Genomic DNA, 14,158 nt, shown 5'->3' with positions numbered 1-14,158 from the left:
TACCCTGATCCATTGTTGTACTTGGACGTAGTACAACTCTATGTGGTAAGCGCAGTTCACACCTAGCGTTACCGATTGTACTCTGGTGTTACACTACGGAGCGCATCCGTTTGTGCTTTTTATTCCTGTGAGTACTTGCCTTTTTTAAACCATAGCTTCTCCATTTTGTGTGGATATGATCTTTTTGGTGTTTGCTTAACTCTTTTGTAGCCAGAAGGGATAGCTGAGGATTAAAGTGAGTGTGGAAGCAGAGTACCCCTTCACAATCACATTGCAAGACCAGAGAGTTTGACGTGTGCCTTTTCCATGACACTTAGCATTTGTAAGGGCAATCCTTTTTCGAGAAGTAAGGGTTACCTGCTTTCTCTGATGGAATTTAGCAACTTTAGCCAGACATATATTAAGAGTCAGACCTAACATGGATTAAAAATCAGGCTGTGCAACTAATTGCTTACATTGGTTTTATTAAAGATACAAAGTAGCTTACAACTTTTCCAAGTTCTACAAGCCTGACCCAGAAGAACAACCTATGGGCAACTAGAGAAAATGTTGTCTTGTGAAGGAAGTTTTCTGTCCCAGCAGACCAACATATTGGCCAACATATAGTACAGTACCATTACCTAAAAGAAAAAGAAAGCACTCATTGATTTTATTACTAGAGAGCAAGAGTCCTTTTTAGAATGATATTGTTCCTAATTAATAAAAAGTTAACCTGATAGATGCTTGCTCTTTATACCTGTCATAAAAAATAAAAAAAAAACTTTGACATGTCAAAGGAACATGCCAAAAGTTTTGGTCACTTGAAGTGTCAGTGCTGAGACCCCGCCAATCAATAGTTTAGTCCCTGTGACATGTCAAAAGTTTTATTTTCTAAAGTGTACCTAAAATTATAGGATTATTTGAAAGTCGAAGCTTATGTCCTCTACTACTCTACTCGGCTATTTCTTAAAGCTTTATGACAGGACAGTGAAGTAACAGTTGTGGATTAATACAGCAATGTTAAAACTGCTCTCTTCTTTATATAGAAGATTACATAGATTACCCTTCCACATTCCCAAACGTCAGCTCTTTATAATCTATTTTATACAAATGCATTATCTTCCTGAAACTGGGACATTATTACTGCTGGTTAAAGTTAAAGTTTACTCTATGCTGTCACGATGCCGGCTGGCAGGTAGTGGACCCTCTGTGCCAGAGAGGGATTGGCGTGGACCGTGCTAGTGGACCGGTTCTAAGCCACTACTGGTTTTCACCAGAGCCCGCCGCAAAGCGGGATGGTCTTGCTGCGGCGGTAGTGACCAGGTCGTATCCACTAGCAACGGCTCACCTCTCTGGCTGCTGAAGATAGGCGCGGTACAAGGGAGTAGGCAGAAGCAAGGTCGGACGTAGCAGAAGGTCGGGGCAGGCAGCAAGGATCGTAGTCAGGGGCAACGGCAGAAGGTCTGGAAACACTGGCAAGGGACACACAAGGAACGCTTTCACTGGCACTAAGGCAACAAGATCCGGCAAGGGAGTGCAAGGGAAGTGAGGTAATATAGGGAGTGCACAGGTGATAACTCTAATTGGAACCACTGCGCCAATCAGCGGCGCAGTGGCCCTTTAAATCGCAGAGACCCGGCGCGCGCGCGCCCTAGGGAGCGGGGCCGCGCGCGCCGGGACAGAACAGACGGGGAGCGAGTCAGGTAGGAGAGCCGGGGTGCGCATCGCGAGCGGGCGCTACCCGCATCGCGAATCGCATCCCGGCTAGCAGCAGGATCGCAGCGCCCCGGGTCAGAGGACGTGACCGGGGCGCTGCAGCGGAGGAGGTGAAGCGAGCGCTCCGGGGAGGAGCGGGAACCCGGAGCGCTCGGCGTAACAGTACCCCCCCCCTTGGGTCTCCCCCTCTTCTTGGAGCCTGAGAACCTGAGGAGCAGACTTTTGTCAAGGATGTTGTCCTCAGGTTCCCAGGATCTCTCTTCAGGACCACAACCCTCCCAGTCTACTAAAAAAAAATTTTTTCCTCTGACCTTTTTGGCAGCCAAAATCTCCTTGACCGAGAAGACGTCCGAGGAGCCGGAAACAGGAGTGGGAGGAACAGATTTGGGAGAAAAACGGTTGAGGATGAGTGGTTTGAGAAGAGAGACGTGAAAGGCATTAGGGATACGAAGAGAAGGAGGAAGAAGAAGTTTATAAGAGACAGGATTAATTTGACACAGAATTTTGAAAGGACCAAGATAGCGTGGTCCCAACTTGTAGCTAGGGACACGGAAGCGGACATATTTAGCGGAGAGCCATACCTTGTCTCCAGGGGAAAAAACGGGGGGAGCTCTTCTTTTCTTATCCGCGAACCTCTTCATGCGTGAAGAAGCCTGTAAGAGAGAATTTTGGGTCTCTCTCCATATAATGGAAAGGTCACGAGAAATTTCATCCACAGCGGGCAGACCAGAGGGCAAGGGGGTAGGGAGGGGGGGAAGAGGGTGACGGCCGTACACCACGAAAAATGGGGATTTGGAGGAAGATTCAGAGACCCTGAAGTTATACGAGAATTCGGCCCATGGAAGGAGATCTGCCCAGTCATCCTGGCGGGAGGAAACAAAATGTCGCAAATAATCACCCAGGATCTGGTTAATTCTTTCTACTTGTCCATTGGACTGGGGATGATATGCAGAGGAAAAATTTAATTTAATCTTGAGTTGTTTACAGAGAGCTCTCCAGAATTTAGACACGAATTGGACCCCTCTATCCGAGACAATCTGCGTAGGCAACCCGTGAAGACGAAAAATGTGTACAAAAAATTGTTTAGCCAACTGAGGCGCAGAAGGAAGACCAGGAAGAGGAATGAAATGTGCCATTTTGGAGAATCGATCAACGACCACCCAAATAACGGTGTTGCCACGGGAAGGGGGTAAATCAGTAATAAAATCCATACCAATCAGAGACCAAGGCTGTTCGGGGACAGGCAGAGGATGAAGAAAACCAGCGGGCTTCTGGCGAGGAGTCTTATCCCGGGCACAGATAGTGCAGGCTCGCACAAAGTCCCCAACATCCGTCTCCAGAGTTGGCCACCAATAGAAGCGGGAGATGAGTTGCACAGATTTCTTGATGCCCGCATGACCTGCGAGATGGGAGGAGTGACCCCATTTGAGGATTCCGAGGCGTTGGCGTGGAGAAACAAAGGTCTTTCCTGGAGGAGTCTGTCTGATGGAGGCAGGAGAAGTGGAGATCAGGCAGTCAGGTGGAATGATGTGTTGCGGAGGGAGATCAACTTCTGAGGCATCCGAGGAACGAGAGAGAGCATCGGCTCTAATGTTCTTATCGGCAGGACGAAAGTGAATCTCAAAATTAAATCGGGCAAAGAACAGAGACCACCGGGCCTGGCGAGGATTCAGCCGTTGGGCCGACTGGAGGTAGGAGAGGTTCTTGTGGTCGGTGTAGATAATAACAGGAAATCTTGATCCCTCCAGCAGATGCCTCCATTCCTCAAGTGCTAATTTAATGGCTAGAAGTTCTCGATCCCCGATGGAGTAGTTCCTCTCCGCTGGAGAGAAGGTCCTAGAGAAAAAACCACAAGTGACAGCATGCCCGGAAGGATTTTTTTGTAGAAGAACAGCTCCAGCTCCTACTGAGGAGGCATCAACCTCCAATAGGAAGGGTTTGGAAGGGTCAGGTCTGGAGAGCACGGGAGCCGAAGAAAAGGCAGACTTGAGTTGTTTAAAGGAGTCTTCTGCTTGAGGAGGCCAGGACTTGGGATCAGCATTTTTCTTGGTTAAAGCCACGATAGGAGCCACAATGGTAGAAAAATGTGGAATAAATTGCCTGTAATAATTGGCGAACCCCAAAAAGCGTTGGATAGCACGGAGTCCGGAGGGGCGTGGCCAATTTAAGACGGCAGAGAGTTTGTCTGGATCCATCTGTAGTCCCTGGCCAGAGACCAAATATCCTAGAAAAGGAAGAGATTGGCATTCAAACAGACATTTCTCAATTTTGGCATAGAGTTGGTTGTCACGAAGTCTCTGAAGAACCATACGGACATGCCGGCGGTGTTCCTCTAGATTGGCAGAAAAAATTAGGATATCGTCCAGATATACCACAACACAGGAGTATAATAGATCACGAAAAATTTCATTGACAAAGTCTTGGAAGACGGCAGGGGCATTGCACAGTCCAAAGGGCATGACCAGATACTCAAAGTGTCCATCTCTGGTGTTAAATGCCGTTTTCCACTCGTCCCCCTCTCTGATGCGGATGAGGTTATAGGCGCCTCTTAAGTCCAATTTAGTGAAGATGTGGGCACCTTGGAGGCGATCAAAGAGTTCAGAGATGAGGGGTAAGGGGTAGCGGTTCTTAACCGTGATTTTATTAAGACCGCGGTAGTCAATGCAAGGACGTAGGGAGCCATCTTTTTTGGAGACAAAGAAAAATCCGGCTCCGGCAGGAGAGGAGGATTTACGGATAAAGCCCCTTTTTAGATTCTCCTGGACGTATTCGGACATGGCAAGAGTCTCTGGGGCAGAGAGAGGATAAATTCTGCCCCGGGGTGGAGTAGTACCCGGGAGGAGGTCGATAGGGCAATCATAAGGCCTGTGAGGAGGTAGAGTCTCAGCTTGTTTTTTGCAGAAAACATCCGCGAAGTCCATATAGGCCTTGGGGAGACCGGTTACTGGAGGAACCACAGAGTTACGGCAAGGGTTACTGGGAACCGGTTTTAGACAATTCTTGGAACAAGAGGACCCCCAACTCTTGATCTCCCCAGTGGACCAATCCAGGGTTGGGGAATGAAGTTGAAGCCAGGGAAGTCCAAGGAGAATCTCCGAGGTGCAATTGGGGAGGACCAAAAGTTCAATCCTCTCATGATGAGATCCGATGCTCATAAGAAGGGGCTCCGTGCGGAAACGTATGGTACAGTCCAATCTTTCATTATTTACACAATTGATGTAGAGGGGTCTGGCGAGACTGGTCACTGGGATGTTGAACCTGTTGACGAGAGAGGCCAAAATAAAATTTCCTGCAGAACCAGAGTCCAAGAAGGCCACTGTAGAGAAGGAGAAGGCAGAAGCAGACATCCGCACCGGCACAGTAAGACGTGGAGAAGCAGAGTAGACATCAAGGACTGTCTCACCTTTGTGCGGAGTCAGCGTACGTCTTTCCAGGCGGGGAGGACGGATAGGACAATCCCTCAGGAAGTGTTCGGTACTAGCACAGTACAGGCAGAGGTTCTCCATACGGCGTCGTGTCCTCTCTTGAGGTGTCAGGCGAGACCGGTCGACCTGCATAGCCTCCACGGCGGGAGGCACAGGAACAGATTGCAGGGGACCAGAGGAGAGAGGAGCCGAGGAGACGAAACGCCTCGTGCGAACAGAGTCCATATCTTGGCGGAGTTCCTGACGCCTTTCAGAAAAACGCATGTCAATGCGAGTGGCTAGGTGAATAAGTTCATGTAGATTAGCAGGAATTTCTCGTGCGGCCAGAACATCTTTAATGTTGCTGGATAGGCCTTTTTTGAAGGTCGCGCAGAGGGCCTCATTATTCCAGGACAATTCTGAAGCAAGTGTACGGAATTGTACGGCATACTCGCCAACGGAAGAATTACCCTGGACCAGGTTCAACAGGGCAGTCTCAGCAGAAGAGGCTCGGGCAGGTTCCTCAAAGACACTTCGGATTTCCGAGAAGAAGGAGTGTACTGAGGCAGTGACGGGGTCATTGCGGTCCCAGAGCGGTGTGGCCCATGACAGGGCTTTTCCGGACAGAAGACTGACTACGAAAGCCACCTTAGACCTTTCAGTGGGAAACAGGTCCGACATCATCTCCAGATGCAGGGAACATTGGGAAAGGAAGCCACGGCAAAACTTAGAGTCCCCATCAAACTTATCCGGCAAGGATAAGCGTATCCCAGGAGCGGCCACTCGCTGCGGAGGAGGTGCAGGAGCTGGCGGAGGAGATGACTGCTGAAGCTGTGGTAGCAACTGTTGTAGCATAACGGTCAGTTGAGACAGCTGTTGGCCTTGTTGCGCAATCTGTTGTGACTGCTGGGCGACCACCGTGGTGAGGTCAGCGACAACTGGCAGAGGAACTTCAGCGGGATCCATGGCCGGATCTACTGTCACGATGCCGGCTGGCAGGTAGTGGACCCTCTGTGCCAGAGAGGGATTGGCGTGGACCGTGCTAGTGGACCGGTTCTAAGCCACTACTGGTTTTCACCAGAGCCCGCCGCAAAGCGGGATGGTCTTGCTGCGGCGGTAGTGACCAGGTCGTATCCACTAGCAACGGCTCACCTCTCTGGCTGCTGAAGATAGGCGCGGTACAAGGGAGTAGGCAGAAGCAAGGTCGGACGTAGCAGAAGGTCGGGGCAGGCAGCAAGGATCGTAGTCAGGGGCAACGGCAGAAGGTCTGGAAACACTGGCAAGGGACACACAAGGAACGCTTTCACTGGCACTAAGGCAACAAGATCCGGCAAGGGAGTGCAAGGGAAGTGAGGTAATATAGGGAGTGCACAGGTGATAACTCTAATTGGAACCACTGCGCCAATCAGCGGCGCAGTGGCCCTTTAAATCGCAGAGACCCGGCGCGCGCGCGCCCTAGGGAGCGGGGCCGCGCGCGCCGGGACAGAACAGACGGGGAGCGAGTCAGGTAGGAGAGCCGGGGTGCGCATCGCGAGCGGGCGCTACCCGCATCGCGAATCGCATCCCGGCTAGCAGCAGGATCGCAGCGCCCCGGGTCAGAGGACGTGACCGGGGCGCTGCAGCGGAGGAGGTGAAGCGAGCGCTCCGGGGAGGAGCGGGAACCCGGAGCGCTCGGCGTAACATATGCATTAGATTTGTATTTGTCTTTTTACTATGTGTGATTAAAATATATATTGAGTTTTACCTTATGTAGGATGTTATACTTTTCCGTTCATGTTACCTTCAGTGTCTTATACTGTAGAACAATTAACATGATGACAGTGAATAAATACATTTTTGTTAGTGTTTTTTTATTGTATAAAATGTTACACATAGCAGTTAAATTAGGATTAGTGTTGAGCGGCATAGGCCATATTCGAATTTACGATATTTCACAAATATATGGATGAATATTCATCACATATTCGCTAAATTTGCATATTCGTAATATTCGCGTTTTATTTTCGCATATGAGGAAATTCGCATATGCGAAAATTAGCATATGCAAGAATTAGCATAAGTGAAAATTCGCATATGCGAAAATTCAGACGCCAGTCTCACACAGTAGTATTAGAGCCTTCTTTACACCACACGAGCTGTAAGCAGAGAGGGATGAGCACTGTGATTTGTACTGTGAAAAAAAATTAATATGAATATTCGTAATTGCGAATATATAGTGCTATATTCGCGAATATTCGCAAATTCGCGAATATGCGATATTCGCAAATAAAATTCACATTGCGAATATTCGTGAGCAACACTAATTAGGAGTACTTTATATTAGAATAATATATTACTTGGAGTTTTTAGGTTCTTAAATTGATTCTAAAGGACTTATTAACTAATCTTTTAAAATATTAAATAAAAAATAATTTAGGATACATAGGTAGATTTTAAAAAAAACACTATCATCTAAATAATATTGTTCCTAAAGGTTCCATGCTGTAAAAAAAAAAATAGAGGTCTGCTATTGAGCAGACAACTGGGATGATAAATTGAATTGAAAGAAAGGCAGTTCAATTGTCAATATGATCAATATGGGAAAGAGTTACTCACATGTTCTTCAACCTATGGCTCTCCAGCTATTGTAAAAATTACAGGAGGCTAACAATTTATGCCAGTGGTTGTATGAAACCCCTACTGTGGAGGTGTCAGGCTATAGAAGGCTGAACAGAGGGGTTAAAGGGGTACTCTTCCCCTAGACATCTTATCCTCTACCCAAGGATAGGGGATAAGATGTTTGATCAATGTGCAGCACCCGTCGTTCGTTTAGAACACTGGGTGTGGGGGGAGGGGTCGTGACATCATTACCATGCCCCTTCGTGACATCACGCCACGCCCCTCAATGGAATTCTATGGGAGGGGGCATGGCCACCATCACACCCCCATAGACTTGCATTGAGGGGCGTGGTGTGATGTCACAAGGGGTGTGGCCGGGACTTAATGACTCTGTCGCCCACTCCAAGCATTCGGAACAAAATGTTCCGAACACTGGGGCAGCGGAGTACCCCTTTAAAGACAGTTTTTAATACAAAGATTGCACTAATAGCATACCTGGCTGGGATGGGGTCATAAATAGTGATGAGCAGCATATGTCATATTCGAATTTGCGATAGTTTGCGAATATGTGGATGAATATTAGTCCTATATTCACGAAATTTGCATATTTGATATATATGTGGTTATTTTCGCTTTGCGTAAATTTGCATGCGTGTATGCACGTATGCGCATGCGGATAACTATTTTATCTATCTATATTATCTATCTATATTATCTACTATCTATCGATCATCTCCTGATATTCTTGGTCTATAAAGAAGTGATAATGGGTCTGTGACTTTTTTCATTTTGAATATTGTCATGTCATATTCGCGAATATCATCACTATCTATCTAATTTTAGTGACAATATTTGTGAATATTCGCTCTCCAGTCTAATAGAGTAAATAGTATAGGAGTCTTCTTTAGACCATAAGCTGGAAGCTGGGATCACTGTGATGTGTTCTGTGGGAAAAAAAACAATACGGATATTCATAATTGCGAATATAAAGCACTGTATTCGCCATAGTCGCGAATATGGGAATATGTGAAATTCGCGATAAATATTCAAATTGTGAATATGCGCGCTCAACACTAGTCATAAACAGTCATTGGAAGAGAAAAAACTACATCTTCCAAAAACCACAGAGATTAAGGAACCACAAATACTTTATGGAGACTAAAAAAGGAATAGTGCACTCACAATTGGGTACAAGTGTACACTAAGGTCAACTGAAAAATTCCACCAATACCAGAATGTGCAAATGTAGCGGAGATCAGTAAAAAGTCCTCAAGTGTATCGAGCATGGACAGAAAATGGAAAAGTGCCAATAAGGAGCTACACAGGGATGTACTAATGTTGTAGACCAACCCCTAAAATGTATATGCCTTAATATTATTATAATATCAAGTATGGTGTAGTGGTTTTCAGATGCAACAGGGTCCATGCTGCCCATAGCCGTACCATCATTAAACCCCTGATAGGTTCTCTTTAATCTGTAACTCTGTTAAAATATTAACATACAAGAACCAGAAAAGCTCACTATACATACTAACAGCTTATCTGGCATTAACTGTTTAGGTTCATATTCAGAAATGACTCATTATCAAAAGATTATGTGCTTAACTTTTGATTTGCAGTGTTTGCATGCATGGAAAAAGACGAAGACACCGGAAATTCAACATAGGTTATTTTTGTTTGCATTGATTGCAAATGCCAGTAGATTGTCACTCTGTTTTCCTGTGTGTTAAACTTGCCATACACATAAGATAGGTGTTGCTCGAACAAGTATGTGTCCTCAATGGAAAGACAGGCAAAAGTCACTGCCAGACACCTCTGGTGGCAGATTATCTGCCCAAGAACAAAGAGAATGGGCGTTTGAAATCCAACATGCCTAATCTTTCTTTCCATTAACATTTTCTGGTGGGAAAGAGTCAAACATATTTGATTGTTGGCCTTTCTTGCCAAACAAAATTGGCTTTTTGGCCAACACTTATCTAATATGTATTGCCCACTTTAGACAGTAAACACATCCTACTGAATTCAATAAGTTCAACAGGCTTTATTCTAATGTGGATGGTCAATTTCAGGAAGCGGAATGGTCAGAGCATTCAGCAGCATAGAGATGGTGAGACTGTTATTTGATTCAGAAAATTTGTAGCCCAATAAAAAGCAATTAGCGAATCCAACTTTTTACAGTTGAATTTGCAGAATACAGCCTTCTGTCTTCTTAACCTGACAATTGCTTTATGAATACAGCAGAAATTAAACTTTGCAACCAAAGTTCCCATTAATTTATTACATTGCAATAAACCCTTTCAATAGTCATTACCCTGAACTTTTTTTCATGAGCTGTAATGGTGTGAGATTCAGCAATGTGAAGGATGCGCCGTTCAGATAAGATCTATCTAAATTGAAATGTCTTACTTTTAGACTGATATGCACTTTGAGAAATACCGAGTAGTAGATTAAGTCACTGAAGTTACATGTGTGTTAACTAAATTAACACCATATGCTGCCAGAAGGTATTACTGACAGTACAAGCAAGGGAATCTGACATCCATGCAGGGTATGTGGCTTCTAGTGAAAATCTTTATTAGAGTGGTTGGATTTTAGAAATGTGAATAGCTCTGGTAGACAAAGCCTTGCTCTGAACATACATATAAAACACATACCATTCCTCAGCATTTTAAGAAAATGGTTGTGTCACTGCGTGTGAGCATCAGGATATTCATATTTTTCTTTCAAACTCATGTGTTGTCATAATGGAGAAACAGGTGCAGGGTTCACTTCTGCAGCCAAGAATGTCCCTGGGATAAAGCAGACACCGTCACTTGTTGCCTAACTGAAGTGTTCTCTGTAAGGACTGCTCGGCTAATGTAAATGATGATAGGGCGGACATTACCACACAAAGGTTATAGGAAACTACACAGGCAGCTTGCCTGTGGTTAAGGTTGAAAGTTTAATACAATATAAATATAAAAACATATTTATTAAATAAACCAGCAAAAGTAAAGCAAAATATAAAATACAATAATAGAGAAACATGCCTAATACTCCACTTCCTGAATTACCATAAACTTAAGACAATACCGATCAGAAATAAGGCACATTTACATTGAAACCTGTTTATTGTTGTGACTGTTAGTAAACAACACACAGTACATTTCAGGGTTGACAAACATACATACATTCATATATAGATTTGACATAGAAATCCTAGGAAAGAAAGAAACTAAGGAGAGAAAGAAAGATGCAGGGTTGAGACACATACACACACACACACATATCTGACATAGTAGTCCTAGGAAAAGAAATTGAGAAAAGGAAGGAAGGAAAATGCAGGGTTGACACACACACACACACATCTGACAAAGAGAAATAAATAAATAAAAGAAAGAAAGAAAGAAAGAAAAATAAAGAAAAAGGAAGGAAGATGCAGGGTTGACACACACACACATACAAACACACTCATCTGAAAAAGCAGAAGAAAGAGAAAGAAAGAAAGATTCAGGGTTGACATACACACGTACACACATGTGACAAAGAGAAAGAAAAAAAGAAAGAAAGAAAGAAAGAAAAAAAAAAGAAAGAAAGAAAGGGAGGGAGGAAGATGCAGGGTTGACATACATACAGACACACATCTGAAAAGAAAGAAAGAAAAATGCAGGGTTTAGGAAGGAAGGTAGTGTTGACACATACGTACACACACATCTGACATAGAAAAAGAAAGGAAAGAAAGAAAGAAAAAGAAAGAAAGAAAGAAAGAAAGAAAGGAAAAGAAAGAAAGAAAGAATGAAAGGAAAAGAAAGAAAGAAATAAGGAAAAGAAAGGAAAAGAAAGGAAAGAAAGAAAGAAAGAAATAAAGAAAGGAAAAGAAAGAAAGAAAGAATGAAAGGGAAAGAAAGAAAGGGAGGGAGGAAGGAAGATGCAGGGTTTACATACATATGTACACACATCTGAAAAGAAAGAAAGAAAGAGAAAATAAGAAAGAAAGATGCAGGGTTTAGGAAGGAAGGAAGGGTAGACACATACGTACACACACATCTGACATTGAAAAAGAAAGGAAAGAAAGAAAGAAAGAAAGAAAGAGAAAAGGAAGGAAGGAAGAAAAGAAAGGAAAATTTTTCATATACATAAAATGTACATTTTAAAACAGACCTGTTTTATTTCTAGCTTTCTTATATATCCACAGCAGTACTGAACAGTGACACAACCCTAACTTATAGAAAACAGTTGGTGTTATAATAAGCAATTACAAAGTACAGCACAGCAGATAAGGCTATAGAGAATGAAAATGTGACATTCTATAAAGATAAAATGGATGTGTTATTAAAAAAGCAAAGATTTAGGGCGCCAGAGGTCATCGTCTGCTATTGGGGTTTTTGTTAAATGTGGAGTATCTGCACATGGTCATCCAGCTCCAGACACAGGGGCTCCGGCCAAATCTTTAATTAAGGAGTCCCTATCAGACAATGGTATGCAGTGCAAGGACAGGCAGCTTCATACATGACTAATGGCTCTGCTTTGAACCTTTGAGGTTTTAGATATCAAAGCTTCACAGCTGAGGAACTACTATAAAAAAAATGGTTTTAGATTTGTAAAAATCAATAGGTATTAAATATTATTCATTAGGCAGCCGTTCTGAATGTAAGTTATAACTTATTTTCTGAAAGGCTGTAAAAAGTCTTCTTGGACAAAGTTAATATGACTGCGACTGTAAAACAGAACTTCTAAAGGGGGACATTTACTATATTTCTGATCCTACATTCTGACTACAAACACAATGACACTAAATGTAAAAAATAAATAAATCCATAACCTTTATTGCACGTAGTGTTTTCCAAACAGTGTACCTCCAGCTGTTGCAAAACTACAACCTTTGGCTGTCGGGGCATGTTGGGAGTTGTAGTTTTGCAACAGCTAGAATCACGCTGTTTAGAAAACATTGTTGCAAAGGGACAGACAGAGGAATCCTAATAAAGATACAAAAGGTTCATTGTAGTCAGGGTTCAAGTCCTGCAGGAATGCATGGGAACTGAGTTCCTGCACTTTTTCCACAACAGGAACACCGTTCCCATTAGTAGAGTCCTGGAGGACCAGCCTTTGAGTGGAAGACTTCCCACACCTTTTTTTCACAGGGTTTGACCTCTGATTGTAGTGTATGGTGGGGATTCCATTCCAGACCTAAGTATGCTTCCATTAGTAATAATGGGATGAGAATTTTTTTGTAATCTTGTATAATTGCTATTAAAGATTATGTGTATGTATATTAGTCTATATGAACTGGGATATATAGGGTGTATTTAGATATATGGAGCAGAAGTACTGTTGACATTTTATAAAGAAATGGTCTATTAGAATCGATTCTGACAAATCCAAATTCATTACGAATTTCAGGAAAAATTTGATTCGCAACGAATGTGAATATCGCCGCAATTCGATCACGCAAAACGCTTCATTAAACTCCATTTAGCGCAGTCCAGGCTCCAGGGCATCTAAAATGGCGGATCCACATGTGAGGACATAGGGCAAGGAATCCTGGGAAGGTGAGAACAAGGATAAGCGGGATGACCCTGAATCACATGGAGGATGCAGCCTATCAGCAGCCAGTCACCCCTGTGATGTCACAGCCCTATATAATCAGCAGCCATATTGCGGCCAGTCACTTCAGCCTTTCATTGCAGAGATAGGGACAGACAGCACTGTGTGTTGGCCAGAAAAGCTTTTTTCCAGCAGCGATTCACCTCCTAGTCACATCAGTGTTCTGTTACACAGAGGGACAGAGGGCAGTGTGTGGCACAGTGTGTTGCATAGAACAGTAGCGATTCAGCTCAAGCCCAAGTCCTGCCTAGAAGCACTGATAGGGAAGGGCGTGAGATTGAGAGAGAAAATTTTGGGGGAAGTAAACAGCGACTGTGAGCGGCAGCACTGGTGTGTACTGCTGGTTGTTACGCCGAGCGCTCCGGGTCCCTGCTCCTCCCCGGAGCGCTCGCGGCGTTCTCCTCTATGCAGCGCCCCGGTCAGACCCGCTGACCGGGAGCGCTGCACTGACATTCACCATGGGGATGCGATTCGCATAGCAGGACGCGCCCACTCGCGAATCGCATCCCAAGCCACTTACCCCACCCGGTCCCTGGCTGTCATGTTCTGGCGCGCGCGGCTCCGCTCCCTAGGGCGCGCGCCAGCTCTCTAAGATTTAAAGGGCCAGTGCACCAGTGATTGGTGCCTGGCCCAATCAGTCTGATTAGCTTCCACCTGCTCCCTGTCCATATAACCTCACTTCCCCTGCACTTCCTGGCCGGATCTTGTTGCCTTTGTGCCTAGAGAAAGCTTACTGTGTTTACCTTTACTGTGTTCTTGACCTACTTCTATTACTATTTGACTACGAACCTTGCCGCCTTCCCCGACCTTCTGCTACGTCTGACCTTGCCTCTGCCTAGTCCTTCTGTCCATCGCCTTCTCAGCAGTCAGCGAGGTTG

The 14,158-nt window shown here is 44.5% G+C and overlaps 1 long non-coding RNA gene across 1 annotated transcript in view; it reads right to left on the bottom strand.

The window, feature by feature from the left end:
* Positions 1–561: 561 nt before the first annotated feature.
* LOC130282438 (uncharacterized) overlaps positions 562–14,158 on the bottom strand; it is a 198,282-nt gene continuing 184,685 nt past the window's right edge. Inside the window, exons 3-4 of the long non-coding RNA XR_008846383.1 lie at positions 6,844–6,894; positions 562–620 (exon numbers count right to left, since the gene is read on the bottom strand). This is a non-coding gene — a long non-coding RNA (uncharacterized LOC130282438). The remainder of the gene's footprint in view (positions 621–6,843; positions 6,895–14,158) is intronic.

Source organism: Hyla sarda, chromosome 7, assembly GCF_029499605.1.
Source record: "Hyla sarda isolate aHylSar1 chromosome 7, aHylSar1.hap1, whole genome shotgun sequence".
NCBI classification, from domain to species: domain Eukaryota; kingdom Metazoa; phylum Chordata; class Amphibia; order Anura; family Hylidae; genus Hyla; species Hyla sarda.
The sequence above is the reverse complement of the archived record's forward strand: the minus strand, read 5'-3'. Positions and strand labels throughout refer to the sequence as shown.